Genomic DNA, 24,590 nt, shown 5'->3' with positions numbered 1-24,590 from the left:
AGGCCCCACACACATTAGCGTTGCGTTGGAGTGGAATTTTTTCAAAGAACATAAATATTATGTGTATACATGAATTGGTAGCCTCAAAGGCACCCACGACAATCATGAATAAAGTGATTTTGGATCATCGAAGGCACACCTAGCGATATCGCATGGAGAATATGCCACGCTAGTTTAGTTTGGGGTCATGTTACAAGGAGACATTTCGTCGAGTGCGTTGCCCAATATCTTGAAATGACTAAGGACTACACAGAAGAAAACCTAATGGCCCACACAGAGGCCTATCCTAATGAAGTTGTGGCCCAAAGCCTTAAAAAATCTATAGAAGTTATACGCGGTTGCAGGAATCTGCTTCCCCTTATAGAGGAACTGAAAATTGTAAATGAACGCGTTGATGAAATTTCTTCAAAGGCCTGTGGGGAGCAAATGGCATCAAGCCTATCACGTCTAGATTCCAACAGCTCTGGCAGGCTACACAACAAGAAGTATCAACAAAACTATTCAAGCGAAGATTGGTGGATCAAAGAGTTGTCGGTTCTTGGCATCGAAATGTATCAAAAAGTAATATTAGCCACAAAATCCATAGGCGCAACACATGAGAACATTAGGACATCACTCATGCATTATGCTAAATAGGCCCTGAAAGAGCTTGCCAAGAAACACGATGCCTTTGCTCGGACAAAGCTACCCATGCTTGCTGCTGCCTTGGAGCATCACAAATAGAGAATCATGGTGGAGACTTTTGTGAGTCTCTTGCCTACAGAGAAAAACACCATATGCATTACCTTTCCCTTCAGCCTGCTTCATATTGCTATGATGCTTGATTCCACCGTTGCTTGCAAGATGGACTTGGAGAAAAGAACTAGGCGTCAGCTCGAATGTGCCTACCTCGAGGGACTGCTAATCCCTTCCTTCTTGCACAGTGGAGATATTCTGTTTGATGTGGATGCAGTGCAGAGAATATTAGGAAACATTTTTACAATAGGATGAGAATCAAGATGCAGTGGATTTAAACTTGGGTGGATACGAGTTTGGTGGCCTGGACGATTCTCCTTCTTAGGCTGCCATCATCAAAGTTTCCAAGTTGTCGGATAACTACCTAGCAAAATAGCACCAGATGCAAATCTCAAGCCTGTGAAATGCATAGCCGTTGTTGAATTGATGTAAGAGTGTGCACGCCTGGTAGATGATGGGTTGTATAGAGACATTGATATCTGCGTGAAGGCCCATTCCAGATTAAAAGATATGGAATGGATTAAAAGATGTTGAATGACTGTAAACTCGACCCCTTTTTAACACCGTCAAAATTTGGACCCCCAGGAATCTCAAAGATTCCTTTTCACTAGTTGACTGGAATTTGGCTACTCAAATCAGAAAACCGATCACGCCATTAGACACCTAGCGAAATTCTAGTTCATTTGAGTATAAAGTTGACATGATTATGTCACTGTGAAAATTTAGCCCCAAGGGAATATTTTAGATTCCTCATGATTCCACAAAGAATATGTTCTGTAGGTTGAATGATATTCCACTGCTCAAATCAGAAAACTGATCATGCCATCAAATCCTAGAAAAAATTTGGTTCATTTGAGTATAAAGTTGACATGATTTTGTCACTGTGAAAAATTAGCCCCCAGGGAATCTTTTAGATTCCTCATGATTCCACAAAGATTTTGTTCTGCAGGTTGACTAAAATTCCATTGCTCAGATCAAAAAACCAATCGTGCCATTAGAATCATGGCAAAATTATGGTTCGTTTGAGTATAAACTTAGCATGAATATGACACAGTGAAATTTTGGCTCAAAAAGAATCTCAAAGATTCTCTTCAAGATTCTGCATGGGAATATTCTGTGGAATGTTCCTTTCAAATATTTTCTAAAAAATTCTCTCGAAAAACATGCCCACCTGGGTGTGGTTTCACCTGGCTCTGCTACTCGTAGTTCCTTCGTTCAACGCTCCATTCTTCCACGCCCCTCCATGAAAAAGCATTAGTCTTTAAATAAAAACCTCTGGGCGAAATAAACAAAGGCCCCTGCCTAAGTTTGTCGGTTGTCACTTGATGTTAAAACACTAGGTTTGGGTAGGGCTGAGCTCAAAACTCGTGACCATACCCATTATCGTTATAGAAAACGCATACTCTACCATGTAAAGTTGTTAAACCATATTTTTATATGGTTTTAAAACTTTGTTTAAAATAAATGTCGACCACAACCATTTGAAATAACTATTGCCAATTTTTGTTATTGTTGTTGTCTGACCATTACATTGGTTTATGTATATGTTGAGCTGACTTTTTCCCCAGACTTTTACATTTTTTATCAAATAATTCTATGCTTGTGACTAGTGTTTTTAATCATTATTACCTTATTAAACTGATAGTTAGAGGCATTTAGAGACAATATCTATTAAATTAATAAATTCTTCTCGAAGAATGTTTTGTGTGTAAATTTCATTAACAATATGTCTTCTTGGTGGCAGATGAATAAGTCTAGCACCAACAGTGCAGGAATGCTTCTTAAAATGCATTTGAATACGGAAGCAGAAACATATTTGAGTACAGATTCACAGAAGCAACAACATGAATTCAATGACAAAGATTGAAAAACCACATACTTGCACTATCTCATTCATCAACCCATTTCATGGAAAGATTGGACTCTCTCAGGGAAAGTTTAACAGCAACCATATGATGCCGTCAAGAACATCTTATGCTTATGAGATTCTTCACAAGAAAACATTGATTGGACTGAGAATGCTGGTTCATTAATGTTTGTTGTTAGTGCAAGAAATGTCTATTGCTAGCTTCCCAATTTCTGGCAATATGAGAATGGTTCTGTATGCAGTCCAATGCTACAAAATGAGTATACAAGTACAGTGTGCATCCATGGCTCTGAGCTTGGAACATCAACAATATGGAATGGTTGTATACAGCTACAATGATCAAGGAAAATGGTGGAAATTCATCAACCAATGAATGGAGGAGAGTGCACGTCCATGACCAAAGATGTGATTCACTAAAATCTATGCTAGTCCAAGTTTTGTCGAAGGAATGTGCTTTGTGGATGCCAACTCAAACTGGTTTGAATTTTCAGCTATCTCACCAGTAATTACGTATGGTGAGAGGCTACTTTCATGCATTGACCGACCAGGGTAATGCTCTTCAGTGTATGCTCGAAGTCAAAAGAAAATAAAAAGAAAGGTCTTGCAAGAGGAAAACACCAAAGTCATGGCGGTAAATAAAATGAGTAAACTGATCTTGTGTTCTCCTCACAACACTGGTTTGAATAGATACTTCACGATGCTTGGATAAGCCTCCATGCCATGTCATCATAGAAGCCAAATGGCTTTTGAGCAGGACTGTCGTCATCTACTGTTCTATGGACCATCTGGTGCCGGAAAGGAAATTTTAATCATGGCTTTGCTTAAGGAGATATTTGGTCCAAGGGTTGAGAAGGTGAAGGCAAAAAATAAGCCATCAAAGATTGAGGCTGGTACAAATACCATTGATGTGGATTTGACAATAGTATCAAGTAATCATCATGTGGAATTGAATCCTAGTAATGCAGGTTTCCAAGATAAATATGTTGTTTAAGAGATTATCAAAGAAATGGCTAAGAGTAGGCCCATTGATGTAAATGGGAATAAATGCTTCAAAGTGCTTGTTCTCAATAAAGTTAACAAGCTTTCTAAAGAGGCTCAGCACTCTCTCCGACGCACAATGGAAGTCTACAGTGGAGCATGCCGAATAGTTTTATGTTGTGATAGTGTGTCAAAAGTACTTGAAGTAGTGAGATCCCATTGCCTGAATATTCACATCAATTCACCTTCATAGGAGCAAATAGTTGAAGTAATTGAATATATTGCTAAGAAAGAAGGACTACAACTTCCTTTGGGATTCACAGGTCGTATAGCTCAACAATCTAACAGAGACTTAAGGAGAGAAATTCTTTGCTTTGAGGCTTGCAAAGTGCAACATTGGAACTTCATTTGGCTTCTTTTATGTTTTGGATCACCATGGAAAAAACAAGGGAAGGCATATCTCTTTAATATTGTAGTGAACGTGTCTGTTGGGATGTTGAGGAAAGGAGTTGCGACAAATATAGAAAACCACCGGAGCTCAGCCAGTTTTTCATCAATGTGCCTCTGCCAACAGTATGTAAGGGTCAATTATTTCTATAAGCCAATCACCAGCCCGAACCCAATTGGAAACAAATCCTCTTGTTTTGATTGTAACTAATTTATATTAACAACGATTCTAAATTTATATGCCATATAACAAACGATACGGTTAATTAGAGGCATTACTTATGTTATATAATGGAGATTGTTGTTCAGTCATAGGGAGGATGGGATCACACAGGATCACTGGGATTGCAGAAGAACGCTAGGCTACATGGAAATCAAACCTGTACATTGTATTATTTGCACTCTGGATTTCAATTGCGCCATGAGAGGAATCTGAGCCCAGTGGAATGATCCCTCGAGGGGACCACTGGAGCCCAGCATTTAATTATTTAGCATTCATGTAATTTGGTTTCAGTAGCAATATGATTTTTCAATTAATTTATATTTTCCAGGCTAATTCAAATTTCTGAATATGGTGTTTTGATTTAGTTTTTTATGGGAAAATCGAACTCGGTGGTTGGGCCCATTAGCGAGCTTGTTACTAAATTGCTTAGGATTTATTTATTTCACTGCATTTTATTTCCTGTTGGTGTGATTTATTTTACTGTGTTTGTTTTCATACGTGAGTGATTTAAATTCTGATTCTTCAATTTCATTTTTTAGATCTCTTTTAATTTTGATATTTAATTATGCAGGTTTGATTCATGAATTCGGTGATGTCGTTATTCTAGAATTTATTTCTAAGTATATTTAGTTAGCAAGCATTTATTTTATTTGTGTTCCTCATTTCCACTATTTGCTGTGTTCAATTCATTATCTAACGAAATAGATTTTCAATTGCAAGGATTTATAATGGAGATAATAATTATGATATGATCGTTGGAAACTCTGATTTAATTAATTAATATTATTTGGGCATTCATAAGCATTTTTAATCCTAGGATTTTAAATATTCATCATTATAATTTAATGCCATAATTAACATGAGGAGACTTTCAGTGCAAGTTCCTAAATTGTCCAACAAAATTCTTTGAAGATATCTCCGATCAACAAACTTAAATTTCTTAAATTGAACACTGCAATTCCTTTCGAGTAGCAAGAAGCATTTAATGATTTTTCTTAAGTACATATTTTAAAATAGTTGGAAATTGAATTTGTTTCATGCTTTCATATTTGCATCTTAGTTGTAGTCTTTTAAGAAGCTTTGCATTCTTTATTTGTTGTAGAGTGTTTACTTTGGAATATCTTTTCTTGAATGATCCCCTTTTCGAATTGTTTTAATATTACAAGTCCCTGAGGTCGTATTCTAGCATATATGGTGCTATGTCTCTAAGTATTACGACCCCAGATTGACAATTTAAATGTAGGTGTAAATCTAGAATTTATACCTCCCAACATTTTGGCACCGTTGTTGGGGAGGCGTTGTAGGATAAGGCCTCATGATTTGTTATGCTTTTTCTTCGCAATTGAATTTTTAGATTAATGAGATTTCCATTGCTTGCTGAAGCATACTAGACGGTATTTCCAGAAAGCTCACAAGTCAGGTTTTCTTTACTGCAATTGATATTTGTTGATTTATTTATTTTTTTCTTTTACTATCTCAGGGCAACTAAAGGGCGGAGATGATGCTAACACTTGAGTGAAGAGCCATGCATCCACTTTTGTTTGGGTCACTCCAAAGTTTGGTTGCCCGAATAAATGAAGATTTCAAGTTTGGTGCTAATCAGATTTTCCATCTAGCAAGAAATGTCAGAAAGTGTGATGTTATTTCAAGAATTATCTCAAATTCTAGTGGAAGCTGGGGTCTCTGCTTCACGGAAAGATCACATTTTGGCATCAATAAGAGAAAGGTCTATTCCTCTGGAAGAGAAGATTCACGAAGATTCGAAAGATCTTCCTAAGGAGACCGAGAAGCTGTGGATCATGCATGATTAGGAGAAGCCAGTAGAAGCAAAACATCTATCTGATCTAGCTTGCACTTTAGAGGATAGACAAGGAAATGTGGAGGATTTGCATGATGTGCTGGATGTTGCCCATGAATCAAGTAACCAAGAGTATATGGATCCCATAGAATCCTAGTTCCAAATGACTATCAATATCCACTCCTCGTTTATCATTCAACAACTTGTAGCATCACATCAGTTAGTGCAATTGGTACCTCATGTTCTGGTATTTTCTCTTATATACTCTTTGAATTTGAACATGAGTATAATTGTCCTTTTGTTGCGCACGTGGATGCATTGGAAGTAATCCTACACTTAAAAAGGAGTCTTCTGCTTTTTAGGGTAGAATAGGGTAGGAGAATAAATTAATGCCATGAATAAAAGATGTTACGATAATACTATTAGGGTTTTGATTTTTAAAGAACTGCCACTGAAAATTTCTTTTAATCCATATTAGTTGTTAACACACACATCTGTGACAAATCTTGTTGAGTATGATTCACTCTAATACCTCATGATTTTGCAAAAGTAACCATGATTAATCACTCTAATGAGTTGTCGTCTGAGATATATATTTTATGTTTCTCTTACAATGTACTATTGGAGAGCTCCCTATGATGTAACACTCTTGTAAAAGATCATAATAAGTTGTTCATGAGAACACTAGCATTATTAAATCAAAGAATCTTTCAATAATTATCTGGGGTATTTTTAATAAGCCTTTAGGGTAGTGGAACTAGCCAGTAATGATTAGTCATTAAAAACTTTTCACACCATCCTGTACTCTTAAGGAGTAGATCTGTCTCCCCACTTATTTAGTAACCTTTAAAGGTTAATCATAATCATAGTTTATAAATGATTCAGGGAAGGATAGGAGGTATTGTGATGAGCTGACCTACCATGATCATAAGACCTAACATGCATGACATTACTGTTGTTGGTCACCAAGCCAAAGTAATGTCTTTCAGCCAAAAAGTTGTAAGACATGAGGTCTAATCACGAGTTGGCCTATTCATTCATGTTATGTTTTGTGAGTGGCATTGCCATCAGCTGGTTACCAAGCTAGGACAATGGCCTTCATCTAAAAGTCAAATAATCTAACTCTGAATCTATATCTAGTAAGGGGGACACAAACATTTCACTGGGTTAAAAGACATCCCTACCGAGGCTATGGAAACCTGCGGGTAGCAGGTCCATGTCTGTGGTATTAAAGTTGATCATATAATATGGATTTCTTGGTTATCCTTCTCTTTCCCTGAAACTCATCATTTTAATTCTTGGACAATGGTTTTAAGATGATTTGGATATGATGCTTTGAGTTCTATCTTTCAAAAATCAAGAATCTTTAATGAAGTGGTACCCTTAGTGAAGGTAATTCTTTGTACTAGATTAAGAAGAAACTTCGTTTTGAATCTGGATGATAACGAAATTTAAGTGTTCAATAAAGAGGTTATTGATTGGTCCAGGGAAGTGTCATATTGCTTTCCCTTTTCTGGTATCATAACTTTAATTCTTATGGTATTTGAAGTGATGAAATACTCCATCATGTTTAGTCACAAAGTGTTGATTGGAAGCAATGTGTATTGATTGTAGTTACCTCTAAATACATGATACATGACTTAGGTACAAGATTGTTATAATAGGTGCATGAATCGTGTGATAGTCTTCTTGAAAATTGCACCTTTTTCAACAAAATTTGATTTTTATCATAAGACTCTGGACAGAAACAAAACCAGGAGTTCATTTGGGGCAAGTTAACAGGTATGTGCAATACGTTTTATCCATAATATCTACTTTTTGTACCTGATCTTGTTACATTCCTACAATCGATAATATCATTAGAACTGTAACATGGTTTCAGCCAGTATTGTAGTGGTGGTATTGTAATAGTTATGTTGCAGGCTAATGAATGCTTTAAAATACAAGGCATGTTCATCCTTGCTAACATTTATCGGAAGCATAGTTTGATATTCAAACATTTCCCCTGCATTATTTCATAGTTTTATAGTCTAAGGGTTTGGCTTGCACAAGGACGTGAAAGAAGATCAACGTGGGGGGATGTTGAGCTGCCTTTTTGCCTAGATTTTTACAATTTTTATCAAATAATTCTATGCTCGTGACTAGTGTTTTTAATCATTATTATCTTCTTAAGATGATAGTTAGAGGCATTTAGAGACAATATCTATTAAATTAATAAATTCTTCTTGAAGAATGTTTTGTGTGTAAATTTCATTAATAATATGTCTTCTTGGTGGTAGATGAATAAGTCTGGCACCAGTAGTGCAGGAATGCTTCTTAAAATGCATATAAGTACGGAAGTAGAAACATATTTGAGTATGGATTCACAGAAGAAACAACACGAATTCAATGACAAAGATTGAAAAACGACATACCTGCACTATCTCATTCATCGACCCATTTCATGGCAAGATTCCACTCTCTCAGGAAAAGTTTAACATTAACCATATGATACCATCAAGAATATCTTATGCTTATGAGATTCTTCACAAGAAAAAAATAATTGGACTGAGAATGTTGGTTCATTAATGTTCGTTTTTAATGCAAGAAATGTCTATTGCTAGCTTCCTAATTTCTGGCAATATGAGAATGGTTTTGTATGCAGTCCAATGCTACAAAATGAGTATACAAGTATAGTGCGTATCCATGGCTATGAGCTTGGAACATCAACAATATGGAATTGTTGTATACAACTACAATGATCAAGGCAAATGGTGCAAAGTCATCAACCAATGAATGGAGGAGAGTGCATGTCCATGACCAAAGACGTGATTCACTAAAATCTATGCTAGTCCAAGTTTTGTCAGAGGAATGTGCTTTGTGGATGCCGACGCGAACGGGTTTGAAGTTTCTGCTATCTCACCAGCAATTACATATGGTGAGAGGTTACTTGCATGAGCTAGCTGGCCAAGGTAACACTCTTCAGTGTGTGCTTGAAGTCAAAAGCAAAGAAAAAGAAAGGTCTTGCAAGAGGAAAACACCAAAGTCATGGCAGTAAATGAAATGAGAAAATTGATCTTGTGTGCTCCTCACAACACTGGTTTGAATAGATATTTCATGGTGTTTGGATAAGCTCCGTGCCATGTCGTCATATAAGACAAATGGTTTCTAAGGAGGACTACCCTCATCTACTATTCTATGGACCATCTGGTGCTGGAAAGGAAACTTTAATCATGGCTTTACTTAAGGAGATATTTGGTCCAAGGGCTAAGAAGGTGAAGGTAGAAAATAAGCCATCGAAGATTGAGGCTAGTACAAAGACCATTGATGTGGAGTTGACAACAGTATCAAATAATCATCATGTTGAATTGAATCCTAGTAATGTAGGTTTCCAAGATAAATATGTTGTTTAAGAGATTATCAAAGAAACGGCTAAGAGTAGGCACATTGATGTAAATGGGAATAAATGCTTCAAAGTGCTTGTTCTCAATAAATTTGATAAGCTTTCTAAAGAGGCTCAACACTCTCTTCGACACACAATGGAAGTCTACAGTGGAGCATGCCGAACATTTTTATGTTGTGATAGTGTTGTAGAGCTGTAACAAGGGTCTTTTTCACCTCTAGTTATCTCACATTACAAGTCAATCCGGGAGCGTTTTGTTATTGTAAAGGGTATCTCAATTTGAGGCTATTTGTCAGAGTAATGCTTAGTAGTATAGGTCTAAGAAATACAAGAGTAAACGGATGCTAAGCTATGGCTAAATTACTTTTGCATAAAGGAATCACACACGGCAATTTTATCAGTCAAGGGTACGGAAGCAATAACCCATCCCTCTAGAAACTGATGAAGGAAAAGGAATTAGAGTATGGATCATGGATCTGGGAGCATAATAGCGTCTGCTGTGTCTCACGACAGCCTTGATCCTCCTCTCACACCAAACCAATGAATGCAAGTAAAAAGGAACAGCAAGAAAGCAGAATGGAACGGCAATTCAGAAATGGAACAATAGTAAAAGGAACGGCAATAAAGAAACTAAATCTCGCGAGTTCAACACTCTCAATTCTATACAAAGAAAGAGCAACCTTTTGTACAAGTAGACAGCTTAATCAAATGAGACAGCAAATCACCATGAACAGGAAACGTCAATCATATATACACATAATCTGAAATAATCACTAGTAGCCCACACACGACATTAATTCCATCTTCTTATGATCATCACTCCATCCATATGTAGCTAAAACGTTCCACTTGTAAATTCTGTAACAGAAGTGAACAACTCAGAACAATGTTATGTGATCAATTCTGGAAATATGATGTAAACTTGTTACAAAGATTTACAAAAGGAAAACTACTGATGAACAAGTATGGAACAGCATGTAAGTATATCAGATTATTAAAAACAATAAACAAACCGCACAAAGCCAAACTGTAAATGATACAATCAGCCAGTGTCCGTTGGAGCCGGGCCCTTAGCTTCCAATGGCACACCGCCGTAACTTACTTCAGATGCAGGGAGAAAGTAACACCAAATATATTATATTAACGCATCAATGATCGTACAGCAAAACTAAGTCTCAAAGAGACTCGATAGTCTGAGTTTAGCCAACTGTGAAGTCTGTAAACGAAAAGTAAAGATACAAGATAATCAAAAGTCCCTTAAGTCTTCGATGCTGTCCCTTTTTATACAAGTAATAGCGGAGTTAACTATACAACAAAATAATTGAAAGTAACGATCCCTCAGGATCAAAGATCCTGAGGGATCTGTTAAACTGTTAACTCCTCTCTTTTCTCTGCCTAGCCTTCCGAACTGACAGTCCTTCATCTCGTCCCGGATTGATCTGCCTTGATTTACTCGCCCTGGTCTGGATTTTATTTGGTTTTGGAGGGACAGCCGTTATCTCCTCATGGAATTCTCGTTTTGCACCGCGCTTTCCCGCTTTTGTCTTTACCTGCATAGAGAAGATAACTATTAGTGATTGGGTCATTCGTGCTCATTCTCGTTACATTCTCCCTATTTTATAACAAAGAAAAGGTTACAACTATTGCTTAAAACACCACTAAGTTATTCGTTAAAACATACCTTTCCAATGCTCTACACACCCCCCGGCTTACTCTGTTTCATGGCCTCATGAAAACGTTATAATTAACATGGAGAGCGGTAAGAGAATAGGCGGGAGAGGGCACCTCGTGAGGAGGTCTGCAACCATTGTGAGCAACCAGATTATCAAAGAAGTGATTCAATTGATTTGCAGGCATATTATACAAGGCCTGGTACCCAGGTGCAGGGTGCCAAATAATCGGGCTACGGAACCGGTATCCTAACCAAGACGGCCCAGCTTGCAGAATGCGCTGGCCATAAAGGGTCAACCGTTCAGCAGCCAACTCAAAATTCTCATATTTGAATGGCTCCCTGAGCTGGATGCTTGAGGTAGAAATTTGATAGCGGAATTTGGCAGCATCCAGGGCAAAATCCTTAATAGCCAGAAAATATTCCAAGCTACTTCGGATCAAATCCTCATGCATGGGTCCTAGCAGTTCTATGACGCCCGGGGTTCTCATAAGGCTTTTGTGTGATTGCCATAGGTGAACTGGGTCTCTAGGCTCGGCCCTGACCCATAGATCTAGGCTGTTCTCCTGCCTCTGAAAGGCATTATAAGCCCTGAGCCACTTTAACTGATTGACCCCAAATGAAACAAAGGCTTGTTGTTGTATATCTCCCACGAAAGGGCCAGGGTTTAAATCAGTTTCCTGTTCAAGCACCATATTGTGCAAATAGAATTCACACAGTAACCGTTGGACCTTAACCCCATAATGTTTGCAACAATCAATAAAATCATTAACAGTATTAATCTGAATAGGGGCACCTGCCCTGACAGCTTTTATTTTCAATCTTAAGTATCTTTCAAGGAGAAATAAAGCATAATTCTTTGCAGGGGCCCTGCAAGTCAAAACATCATTATACAGCGAACATACAGTGTCCAATTGTTTAATAACAGCATCTAGTCGACGCGTTACCTTGTCAACCTTTTCCTGTTCCTTCTGCCATCCTTCAAAGGCCTAACTCTCTGATTGACTCATGTTCCGCAGTTGCTGCTGCAGTTCTTCATGTTTTTCCCGAGGGATCATTTGTTCCTTTAACTGCTCAGCTTCCTGCTGCAACTCCTCATATTTTTCCCGAGGGATCATTTGTTCCCTTAGCTGGTCAGCCTCCTGTCGGGCTTGCTTCATCTCGTGGTGCAAGGCCTTAGTTTTTGGATCCTTTTTCCATGATTTCTCAGAGGCAGGGAGTCTTACCTGGACCTTCACGTTTCGCTGCCTGGAATTCGTATCCCGAATTATCCCTAAAGGTGGTGCCTCAGTTTGGACTGCTTTGTTTTCCCTTTCTTTCTTAACATGAATAAAGGGGTACGATGGCCCCTCTGTAAATGGAATGTCATCTTGCGGCTCGGTTTTGATTGGAACAGCAGTTGATTCCAATGGGCTATTTGGAACAGCAGTCTGTCCCTCAGCGTCAATAGGAACGACATTCTGATGTTCCATTTCAGATGGAACGGCATTTTGATGTTCCATATTAGATGGAACGACATTTTGTCCCTCATTGCCGGTTGGAACAGTCGTAGGTCTATCAGCAGAGTATTGACCTACGAGACGCCTATAAGCCCTTCGCCTTCTCATCTGACAGGACCTTGCTGCGTTTGTCCTTATTTTTCTCCTTACGATCCTTCTTATTCACAGACTGGCTTTCAAACTTCGAATTTTTTGCCGAAGCTGGGCTATAATGTTCAGCAGTCTCTGCTGTTTCTTTCTCAATTTCTTAATTTCTCTTGCCTCGGCAGTGGGCGCATGAGTGGCCCTCAGTTCTGCTCCTCTTTCATCGAGGATTTCTTCTGGCATTCTGGGAGCGAACTGTTCCCGACAAGCATTTTCATTCTCCACGTCATTAGCAAGTGGGTTTTCTTCTGGTGTCTTGGGAACAGATTGTTCCTGGTTGATATTTACATTTTCTTCGTCGTCAACAGGGGGGTTTTCTCCTCCTGCCATTTCTTCATGCAATTCTTCATGCGTCTCTTCCCCAGAGGGTCCTTCAGGAGGGTCTGCTGGACTGGAAGGTGAAGCATAATCTCCCAAGCTGGCCAAGATGGTGGCCAGCTCTTCTTCCTCCGCGTGGTCTTGTGGCAGGCTGTCCCCCAATTGTTCCATTTCCTCCTCCTGAATTGGCTGCTCAGTGGTTGCCCCCGGATAGTCGGCCTCAGCCTCAGAGTCAGAATGTTCATTTCCTTCCTCGGCTTCTGCTTCGTTCTCAACTCGTTCCACATTTTCCCTCGAGGGTTCCTATTCTGGCGCTGGTGGCTCATCTGTTATTTCGATCGGCTGGTCAATGCTTGGCTGGATTTTCTCCAGCCTGCCTTTTATCCTTGCCAACCGAGCTGACTTCCTAGGCCTCTCGGGCTGTTCGGGTGTGCTGGCCACCTGCTCTTCCACCACCACCTTTCTGCGTTTTTCAGATTGTTTAGGCGTGCCAGAGGAATGCCTACGTTTCGAGGCAGCGCGCTCTTCTGTGGCCAGTTCCTTATGTTTTTCTGCATGTCCAGATGCTTTAGAGGAACGTTTTCGTTTTACTGACTCCGTGCGTTTCTCGGGTTGCTCGGGTGTACCCGAGGGATGCTTGGGTTTTGGTGATTCTCTGGGCTTCTTGGGAGTTTCAGAGGTACCAGCAGGATGCTTAGCCTTTGGGGATGGTGATGCCATTCCCCCTCCAATTGCTGTAATAAGCTCCCCCCAGCTACTCTGCTGCTGAGTGAGACTGTGGCTCACTATCAGGCGGATCAACCCATGGTGGCTAACCACTACGTCTTCATGGTGTGCCTTTTTCAGGCTCCGAGAGGCATCATGCAGTAATGAATTTAACAATGCAGGGAGATTCACAGAACATTTTCCTTTTAACACAGCCAGGAGCTTAAGGTGACGCGGTCTTACCACATCTTTTCGCCCCTCGCAGGTGATGTAGCTCTGCACTACCTTTGCCAATTCGCTCCAAGGCTCTCCTAGCGTTGCCGGCAACACTCCTTTTCCCTTCACTGTTAGATTCTGTCCTTCGTCTTGGAAAATTTCTATGATCTTTTGCAACCTCTCTTTCTTTGTCGTCCATATTGGTCCTGAGGCTGGTAATCCTGTTACTTCCGCGATTATTTCCTTCGTGACCATTATCTGCTTCCCTCCCACTACGGAGTGTTCTTCCTACAAATTCTGCAGGAATTCCATGGCCACAGTTTCATTTGATTTACGCAGGCGGCTAAAATAAGTTAGCCACCCCGCCCTTTCTAGGATTTCCCGAGCAGCTTCGGAGACTACTAGCTTACTAGGCTCGCTTCTGATAGCCTTGCCTCCCATGGTTCTGTTTCGGGATCCTAGATGGAACAACAATTATCTGTCGCAAAAAACGTAATCGCAGCCGAGAGAAAAAAAAACACAGAGCATGCATGCATGAAAATAAATTGTAAATAACAACTTTTTGCAAAAATAGCATTGTCATGCCGTTAACCCATACCGTACCTTCGTACCATATCATTTCTGAATGATGTGCTAACACATGGCCGGAGGAGTAATGAGGTCACCTCCCCCCTCGCAATATGATAGGCTGTCCCAGCTGTCAAATGGAGGAGGAGCCGCCATCCCGTCACCAAGTCATAAAGGAACAGCATATAGAATTTTGCCATGTTTCAGATTAGACAAGGAAATACCGAGATCAAGGCAAAAGGTAGATCGCGTTTTGCATAAGCCTTCGTGATGTGATGCAAGACAGGAGGATAGGACGTCTGGCACTCATATAAAGTCTGAGGTAGTCATAGTCAATACCTTTGCCATGATTGGTGGTGATAGATATTCATGCGACGTATCCATCAAAGTGTAAGATATAATTATTACGAGGATAGAAAGAAGTATTTGATATGATCCAAATTGGTGTATATATTATGACTCCGATACCATTAACAGAGCTCTGCTACCGACAGGTGTTCATAACCTTGGCAGAGTTGTTTATTTCACCCTGGAACCATGGTCCTTTGTGTATTTTTTGAAGAGCAATTCTTGTCAAAATGCAGGCCATCATGCTAGCTTGGTAACCAGATACCCATGATGCCATTCACCAGAGAGGCGCGAAACGTGGGCAGGCCGGCTCGTAATGAGACCCCCTGTTCCAAGGTTTGTTTATGTAGTGAACCCGTTGGACCATATCCCTGGTGTGGTGGCCATGATGGGAATGCCACTTCGCTTCCAATCTTATGATCATAGTAGGCTGGTTCTTTAATGAAATCCCCTATCCTGCATTTGACAAATAATTTCTTTTTTTTAATTTTTATTTTGCTTTTGCTCTTTTTTTCTTTTGAAACAAACTTTGCTCTTGTGTAATTACACATAAGGGTGGTTCAGCCCTCCTTAAGAGTGGGAATGGCGGAAGAAGTCTTGTCATCCCAATAGGAAGATATAAATCTTCTATTCTTATTTCCAAGTAATAATAGAGAAAATTGTAGGAACTTAACATGATGAAATTTTCCAACAAGGCAGAGGAGGTGAGACTATGACAGCAAAAATGATGAGTGTGTGGATCCTTCCTTTGTTGTTGCATCAATGCTAGGGCTTGTTAAAGATAGCGATTTATGATATGCTGATCTCGATATATCCTGACTTTTATATTCAGTGCATAAATGTATAGCTGCTACTTATGGCCTTGGAAAGAGGATGGACAACACATCCTTTATATGAAAGGGACAAGAGCATACTACTCCTTTTTGAAAGGGAGGGTGAGGAGGAGTTCATCTGATGCATTGTCTTAAAAAGGACAGTAAAAGCACACAAATGCTGTTTCCTTTGGAAAAGGAACAGCGAAAAAACTCAAGTGCTGTTCCTTTTGAAAAGGAACAGCAAAAACACTAGTGCTGTTCCTTTTGAAGAGGAACAACAAAAACACACAAGTGCTGTTCCTTTTGAAAAGGAACAGCAAAAACACTCAAGTGCTGTTCCTTTTGGAAAGGAACAGCAAAAACACACAAGTGTTGTTCCTTTTGAAGAGGAACAGCAAAAACACTCAAGTGCTGTTCCTTTTGGAAAGGAACAACAAAAACACACAAATGTTGTTCCTTTTGAAAAGGAACAGCAAAAACACTCAAATGCTGTTCCTTTTGAAAAGGAACAGCAAAAACACTCAAATGTTGTTCCTTTTGGAAAGGAACAGCAAAAACACACAAATGCTGTTCCTTTTGAAAAGGAACAGCAAAAACACTCAAATGCTGTTCCTTTTGAAAAGGAACAGCAAAAACACTCAAATGCTGTTCCTTTTGAAAAGGAACAGCAAAAACACACAAGTGCTGTTCCTTTTGAAAAGGAACAGCAAAAACACACAAGTGCTGTTCCTTTTGAAAAGGAACAGCGCGCACAAATGGTAAAAACATATATACAAAATTTACAATCTTATATACAAGATATGGTAATAAAAGATGAATTTTTTACTGATCTATAGGTGAGGAAGTTTTTGCTTCCTCGCCCATAATCTCAATGTTAGTATCTTGGCGTAGCTGCTGACAAAAAGATTCCCGAGTGAGCAGTTTGCGATACAGACGAACTCGGTGGCCGTTTACCTTAAATGTATATCCAGATCCGTCGATTGTGATCAGAGTAAGGGTCCCATTGTCATGGACTTTTTGAATCTCGTATGGTCCCAACCAACGAGTCTGAAGCTTCCCCGGGAAATCCTGAAATCTAGAATCATATAACAGAGCCCAGTCTCCTTCATGAAATATCTTGTTTTTGATGAGCGCATCATGCCATTTGGCTCGCTGCTGTTGAATCAGTGCTGTATTCTGTAATGCAGAGAGCCTTATTTCATCTAATTCATTAATTTGGTGTAATCGACTTTTCTGTGCTTCGCTTAAATCCAATCCGACTTGTTGGGCAGTTCGCAGCGTTTGGATCTCGAATTCTATAGGAAAAATGGGCTGCTTTCCAAACACTAAGTGATATGGTGAATAGCCGGTGGTGCTCCTCCATGTGGTTCGATAAGCCCACAGTGCTTCGGGAAGTCGGGTGGCCCAATCACGCCGATGTGAGGCAACGGTTTTTGTTAAAATAGACTCTATTACCTTATTGCTGCTCTCCACTTGCCCATTTGCCTGCGGATGGTATGGGGTAGTAATTTTATGCTGGACACTATAGTTATTGAGTGTTGCAGCTAATTTATGTCCCACAAATTGTGGTCCTCCGTCTGTAATTACTTCTCTTGGAAGACCATAGCGTACAAACAAATGGAACAAGAATTGTATTACCGAATCCTCTGTAGCTCTAGGCAATGCCTCCGCTTCCACCCATTTGGTAACATATTCAGTTGCCACCAAAATGTAGGTTCTTTGGTTTGATGGCGAGCTAATGGGTTCGACGAAGTCCAGAGCCCAGCGTTCGAAAGGTTCGATCACTAATTGAGGCCGCAAAGGCATTTCGTCGGCTGGACCAGGTCGTCCTGCATGCTGACAGCTATCACAGGCCTGGACAAATTTTTTCGCATCCTTGAAAATTGTAGGCCAGTAATATCCCGTTTGTAATAATTTATGTGCTGTTCTTCGGTCAGCAAAATGTCCTCCACATGGCCCATCATGGCAGGCTTTCAAGATATCAAAGATTTCGTCCTCTCGAATACATCTTCTGATTTCCATATCTGCGCCTGTGTGAAACAAATAGCCCCCAACCCACGAAAATCGAGTGCTTTTCTGAACAATCTGCTTCCGTTCATTGGGGGTTAAATGTTTTGGAAGCTTACCTACTGCAAGATAGTTAGCAGCGACAGCAAATAAGTGTTCGTCTGGGAATTGGTCCTCAACTGCTGCTGCTTCAACTGATTTTGGTATTCGTAAGAGGAAATCAGCTACAAGGTTTTCTTTCCCCGGTCGATCTCTGATTGTAATATCAAACTCCTGCAACAGGATCAACCACCTGGTTATTCTTCCATTTGTAACGGGCTTATTTGCTAAATACTTAATAGCAGAATGGTCTGTATACAAAATAACGGGATAGCCTGTAATATAGTGTCTAAATTTATTAACAGCGTGTATCACAGCTAAAAATTATTTTTCGGTGACAGTATAATTTAATTCAGCCGGAGTCAAATTTTTGCTGATGTAATAGATGGCGTATGGTCTTTTATCCTCTTCTTGGCCCAAAACTGCACTGATTGCTGTGTCTGAGGCATCAGTTGAAACTTGGAATGGTAAATTCCAATCAGGTCCTCGGAGAACTGGAGCTATAGATACCAGCTTCTTTAATTCTTTGAAAGCTCATTCACATTTCTCTGTCCATAAGAAGTCAACATTTCCAGTTAATGCATGTAAAGGTGCGGCAATATGTGAATAATGTTGTATGAATCATCTATAATACCCAGAAAAACCAAGAAAACTGCGTACCTCTGTTTGATTAGTGGGGGTCAGAATAAGCAAAAGTATTTGAATTTTAGCCGGGTCTACCTGAATACCAGCTGCTGAAATGTAGTGTCCCAGAATGAGTCCTTCGGTCATCATCATGTAACACTTTTCGTGACTCAAACAAAGTCTGGTAGCAATGCAGCGCTGTAGGACTTTTTTGAGAGTATCTAGAGCTGGATCAAAGTCATCTCCATATGGTGTGAAGTCATCCATGTAGACTTCCAATCCATCATTAATTAAATCTGCAAATATGCTAAGAACAGCCCTTTGGAATGTGGCTGGGGCATTACATAAACCAAAAGGTAAGACTCGATAAGCGAACGTTCCCCAGGGACAAGTAAAGGTAGTCTTATCCTGGTCTTCAGGGGCAATCTGAATCTGATTGTATCCGCTGAAGCCATCCAAGAAAGAAAAGAATTTCTTGCCTGTTAAGGTGTCCAGTACCTGATCTATGAATGGGAGAGGGAAGTGATCTTTTTGTGTGGCTTTGTTTAATTCTCTATAATCCACACAGATCCTCCATTTCCCGTTCTTTTTAGGTACTACCACAAGTGGAGAGACCCATTTGCTGTCAGAGATAGGATAAATAAAATTAACATCTAAAAGTTTCTGAAGCTCAGTTTTTACAACATCTTTTAAATGGGGGTTGAGTCTTCTTTGTGGTTGACGAACAGGTCTTGCATCTTTTTCGATATAAATATGATGTGTCCATAGCTAGGGATCAATCCCTTTCATATCGGGATAGTCCCATGCAAATGCCTCCTGATACTTTCATAACAGCTGGATGAGTTTTGTCTCTTGATCTGGTGTCAGATTAGCGTTAATATTTAAAGTTTTCCCCGGTTCAATTTGCACTACTTTGCTATTAGTGACAGAAGTCACAGGTATAATTTGGTCATGTTCGTCTTTCAGAGGATCCTCCTCTAATTCGTTATCAAATGCCGCTTTTATCATAAAACATTATGTATACGATGTGGATTCTGTTTGATTAATGAATTTATTGATGGCATCGTCTTCCATTTGATCTTTGAAATCCAGCGCTTCCTGGACTGTTAATGGGGGTCTAATATTGTCAGTGATATATGAGGCAGGGCGCAGGTTGGTTCTCATCATCGTGATGCTTGGCTGCGCTGGAGGGTACAAGATTAGATTTTTGATATCCGACCCTCTGGTTATGGTCATGTTTCCCTGCCGGCAACCAATGTAGGCGTCAGCAGTAGCGAGCCACGGTCTACCTAGAATTAGCGGATGTCCATCTAGTCGGGTTCTTGGATTAATTATCAGGAAGTTGGTCGGGTATTCCCAGGAGTCCACTGAAACCATGACATCATACAAGGTGCCTTCTGGTCTAATTACTGATCGGTCAGCTAGTTCTAACAAAGTGGAAGTAGGTTCTACCGATGTAATTCCGAGCTTCTGGCAAGTTGATGTTGTCAGGATGTTAATTGCAGCCCCTAGATCAACTAAGACGTTGGTCAAGGTCTGCCCATAGATTTGAACAATGACAATTGGGTTTCCAGGGTCCTCGTATTTAACTGGTGTTTCTTTTCCTGATAGGAGGTCGGATAAGGTGCCGACTACCTGGACTCTTGGGTTAGAGGTTACATTTTTATTTTATTTTCTGCTACACAGGTCTTTTATGGTTTTTGCATATATAGGGATATCCTGTATAGCTTGAAGGAATGGAATTCTTATATACAAGTTTTGTAGTTCTCCCAGAATATCAAAATCTGGATATTGCGTTGGTCGTGGAATGGCCAGTCGTTCTGGGAAAGGTGGAGGAGATGTAATTACTTGCTGATGAGCTCGGTCTTTATTTACATCTTCCTGTTGTGACGGCTGTTCTATAGGTAACTGATCTTCAATGTGAGTTGTTCTATGTCCCTCAGTTTCTATTATTCGCCCAGATCTTAACTGAAGATCATTGCACTCCCGCAGATCAGGTTCAATTTCTGAGGATTCTATAATTTGAAGAGATTGAACTGGTCTATTATTCGGATTGGGGTTGGGTTGGGCTGGGAGCTGCGGTCTCAGATTAGGCTGGGGATTTTGTTGTAAGGCTGGCAGAGTTGGTTGAGGGAGTGGAATTGATCCTGCTGGCTGATATGTCGATTTTGGCCAGCTTGTCTGCCAGGGTGAACCTTGCGAAGTAGAAGGGGTCCATTGCGGAGGATATGACTTATTCTGCCAATATGGTGGGGGATAAGGGCAGTTTGGCCAGCCAAATTGGTTCATCCAAGGATTCAGAGTAGGAAACATTTGAGGTGACCAATTCGAAAACGGGGGCTGAGACTGATTTTGCCACATATTCTGTTGCTGAGCATTGAACGACGGAGGTTGAAAAGAAGAGGAGGGGTCTGAAAACATACCAGATTTCCTTGGCTGCCATTGACGACGCTGGTTAATAAAATATGCTGATTCTGGCTCCTCTTCTGCTTCTTTGTATACTGCCTTCAAACCAGGGAGTGAGGGGCAGCTTTCAGTCAGGTGGTCCTTGGTGCAGATAGCACATGTTTGGACTGTATCCAGCGGGCATTCCTTGTGGCTATGTTTCTTCCTGCATCGAGGGCAGAAGATCGCTAGATTCTATTCCGCCTCTGCTTGCTTCTGTTTAGCCTGCACAATATCAAGCTGTGTAGTTAATGTCCCCAGGATATCAGTTTTAAAATTTTCTAGCAAATTTCCAAGTTCCACACGTGTTACTCCCTCTGTTGATGTTCTGTTATCTCTGGTAAAGCGATCATATTCTGCTGGTTTTATCCTCGTGCTGCCTCTCGAGCTCCTGATACACAGATCAATGATATCAGCAAAATTTTCCTGATAAATGTCTCCTTTCCCCATAATATTCAACGTTTCAATCCATTGTTCTTTCATACCTCTAATTAATGCGGTTTTCAACACATTATCAGGCAGAGGTAACGATGCATAGGGAGATCTTTGCAAGTTATATTGAAAACGTTCTACATATTCTTCTAGAGTTTCGTTTGGTTTGGCTGACATTTGAAAGATTTCATCTTTTAGTTCTCTTGACCTACAGTAATCCTGATATTTCTTTAAAAAGGCTTCTTTCATTTGATCCCAATTGTTAATAACCCCACCACCTAAGCCCATAAACCATCTTAAAGCAGCCCCTTTCAATGTGGAGGGGAACAATTTTAATTTCTGGGGATCGGTGGTGTAATCGTATCCTCTACATAATACATCAAATTCGAACAAGAATGCATCCGGATCTTCTGATGTAAGGCCATGAAATGTGGGGATATGCTGGAGAGGGATAGCTTTCATGGGTGCATTTGCTGCAGAATCTACTATAGGATATTGCAATGTGGAGGTCTGGGTGTTTGGCTGATTCTGCGCCATGGGATCGAATATATGCCAGTAATCTTCAGGAATTTCCAAGAGAGTGTTCCTTGGTTGAGAAGGGGTAGTCTTAACAGGGATTGTTTTGACAACACTCCCTTTATCAGGGATAATGATGGTCCCAACTTTCTGAGGTGAATGAATTCCTTCAACGAAGATTTTTGCAGCGCTTCCTTTATCCGGGCTATTTAAAGGCTGGTTTGGTTCAATAGGAGATCTAGGTTCCCCAGTTTCCCCTGTTTCTCCTCCTCCTTCACAAAGTTTACTAAGATTCCCTTCATGCAATAGTCCAGGAGTCAAATTCTCAATTTCTTGAAAGTCCTGCTCCTCTGTTTGACTGTGCACTTCAGCAAAGGCTTCAGATGGTGATCCCGAGGCCTGAAGGGAACTAGTAGGCTGTTTAGAATTGATTTTCCTATAACCTACTGATGGCTGAGATTCGGCTTTCTTATAGATTTCGTTGATGAAGGTCGTTCGTCCAAGGGTCACCGGCCCCTTGGCTTTGGGTGGAGGCTTTTGATCTTTTTCTGGCTTTTTCTGCTTAGTCATGCACTCCAACTAAGCTGCTAAATCCTATTTAACCAATCAATTCTGCTAGGAAAGTGGACGGTGGAGCAGGGCTTTTACGTGCTCCGTACGCAGGTTCTTACCTTCCGTTTTTAAAATCCAACCCTCCCCTAGCAGATTCGTACACTACCCTGTTTAAAAAGACAAATGGCTATACCCTTTCCGCGGCAACGGCGCCAAAATGTAGAGCTGTAACAAGGGTCTTTTTCACCTCTAGTTATCTCACATTACAAGTCAATCCGGGAGCGTTTTGTTATTGTAAAGGGTATCTCAATTTGAGGCTATTTGTCAGAGTAATGCTTAGTAGTATATGTCTAAGAAATACAAGAGTAAACGGATGCTAAACTATGGCTAAATTACTTTTGCATAAAGGAATCACACATGGCAATTTTATCAGTCAAGGGTACGGAAGCAATAACCCATCCCTCTAGAAACTAATGAAGGAAAAGGAATTAGAGTATGGATCATGGATCTGGGAGCATAATAGCGTCTGCTGTGTCTCACGATAGCCTTGATCCTCCTCTCACACCAAACCAATGAATGCAAGTAAAAAGGAACAGCAAGAAAGCAGAATGGAACGGCAATTCAGAAATGGAACAGCAGTAAAAGGAACGGCAGTAAAGAAACTAAATCTCGCGAGTTCAACACTCTCAATTCTATACAAAGAAAGAGCAACCTTTTGTACAAGTAGACAACTTAATCAAATGGAACAGCAAATCACCATGAACAGGAAACGTCAATCATATATACACATAATCTGAAATAATCACTAGTAGCCCACACACGACATTAATTCCATCTTCTTATGATCATCACTCCATCCATATGTAGCTAAAACGTTCCACTTATAAATTCTGTAACAGAAGTGAACAACTCAGAACAATGTTATGTGATCAATTCTGGAAATATGATGTAAACTTGTTACAAAGATTTACAAAAGGAAAACTACTGATGAACAAGTATGGAACAGCATGTAAGTATATCAGATTATTAAAAACAATAAACAAACCGCACAAAGCCAAACTGTAAATGATACAATCAGCCAGTGTCCGTTGGAGCCGGGCCCTTAGCTTCCAATGGCACACCGCCGTAACTTACTTCAGATGCAGGGAGAAAGTAACACCAAATATATTATATTAACGCATCAATGATCGTACAGCAAAACTAAGTCTCAAAGAGACTCGATAGTCTGAGTTTAGCCAACTGTGAAGTCTGTAAACGAAAAGTAAAGATACAAGATAATCAAAAGTCCCTTAAGTCTTCGATGCTGTCCCTTTTTATACAAGTAATAGCGGAGTTAACTATACAACAAAATAATTGAAAGTAACGATCCCTCAGGATCAAAGATCCTGAGGGATCTGTTAAACTGTTAACTCCTCTCTTTTCTCTGCCTAGCCTTTCGAACTGACAGTCCTTCATCTCGTCCCAGATTGATCTGCCTTGATTTACTCGCCCTGGTCTGGATTTTATTTGGTTTTGGAGGGACAACCGTTATCTCCTCATGGAATTCTCGTTTTGCACCGCGCTTTCCCGCTTTTGTCTTTACCTGCATAGAGAAGATAACTATTAGTGATTGGGTCATTCGTGCTCATTCTCGTTACATTCTCCCTATTTTATAACAAAGAAAAGGTTACAACTATTGCTTAAAACACCACTAAGTTATTCGTTAAAACATACCTTTCCAATGCTCTACAAGTGTGTTGAAAGTACTTGAAGGAGTGAGATCCTGTTGCCTAAATATTCGCGTCAATTCACCTTCAAAGGAGAAAATAGTTGAAGTACTTGAATATATTGCTAAGAAAGAAGGACTAAAACTTCCTTTGGGATTTTCAGGTCGTATAGCTCAACAATCTAACAGAGACTTAAGGAGAGAAATTCTTTGCTTTAAGGCTTGCAAAGTGCAACATTGGAACTTCATTTGGCTTCTTTTATGTTTTGGATCACCATCGAAAAAACAAGGGAATTAATATCTCTTTAATACTGTGGTGAATGTGTCTATTGGGCTGTTGAGGAAAGGAGTTGCAACAAATATAGTAGACCATCGGAGCTCAGCCAGTTGTGCATTGATGTGCCTCTGCCAGCAATGCATAAGGGTCAATTATTTCTAGAAGCCAATCACTAGCCCAAACCCAATTGGAAACAAGTCCTCTTATTTTGATTGTAACTAA

General features: G+C 40.1%; 2 pseudogenes; both read left to right on the top strand.

Annotated features, from left to right (window-relative positions):
- The first annotated feature begins 234 nt into the window (after positions 1-234).
- LOC149219860 (replication factor C subunit 5-like) lies at positions 235-4,238 on the top strand (annotated as a pseudogene).
- A 4,660-nt stretch (positions 4,239-8,898) lies between these two features.
- LOC149219859 (replication factor C subunit 3-like) lies at positions 8,899-24,389 on the top strand (annotated as a pseudogene).
- Positions 24,390-24,590: the final 201 nt, after the last annotated feature.

The sequence above is a fragment of the Pinus tabuliformis genome, chromosome Q, assembly GCF_031772625.1.
Source record: "Pinus tabuliformis cultivar Carrire ecotype Pingquan chromosome Q, CPIR1, whole genome shotgun sequence".
NCBI classification, from domain to species: Eukaryota; Viridiplantae; Streptophyta; class Pinopsida; order Pinales; family Pinaceae; genus Pinus; species Pinus tabuliformis.
The sequence above is the reverse complement of the archived record's forward strand: the minus strand, read 5'-3'. Positions and strand labels throughout refer to the sequence as shown.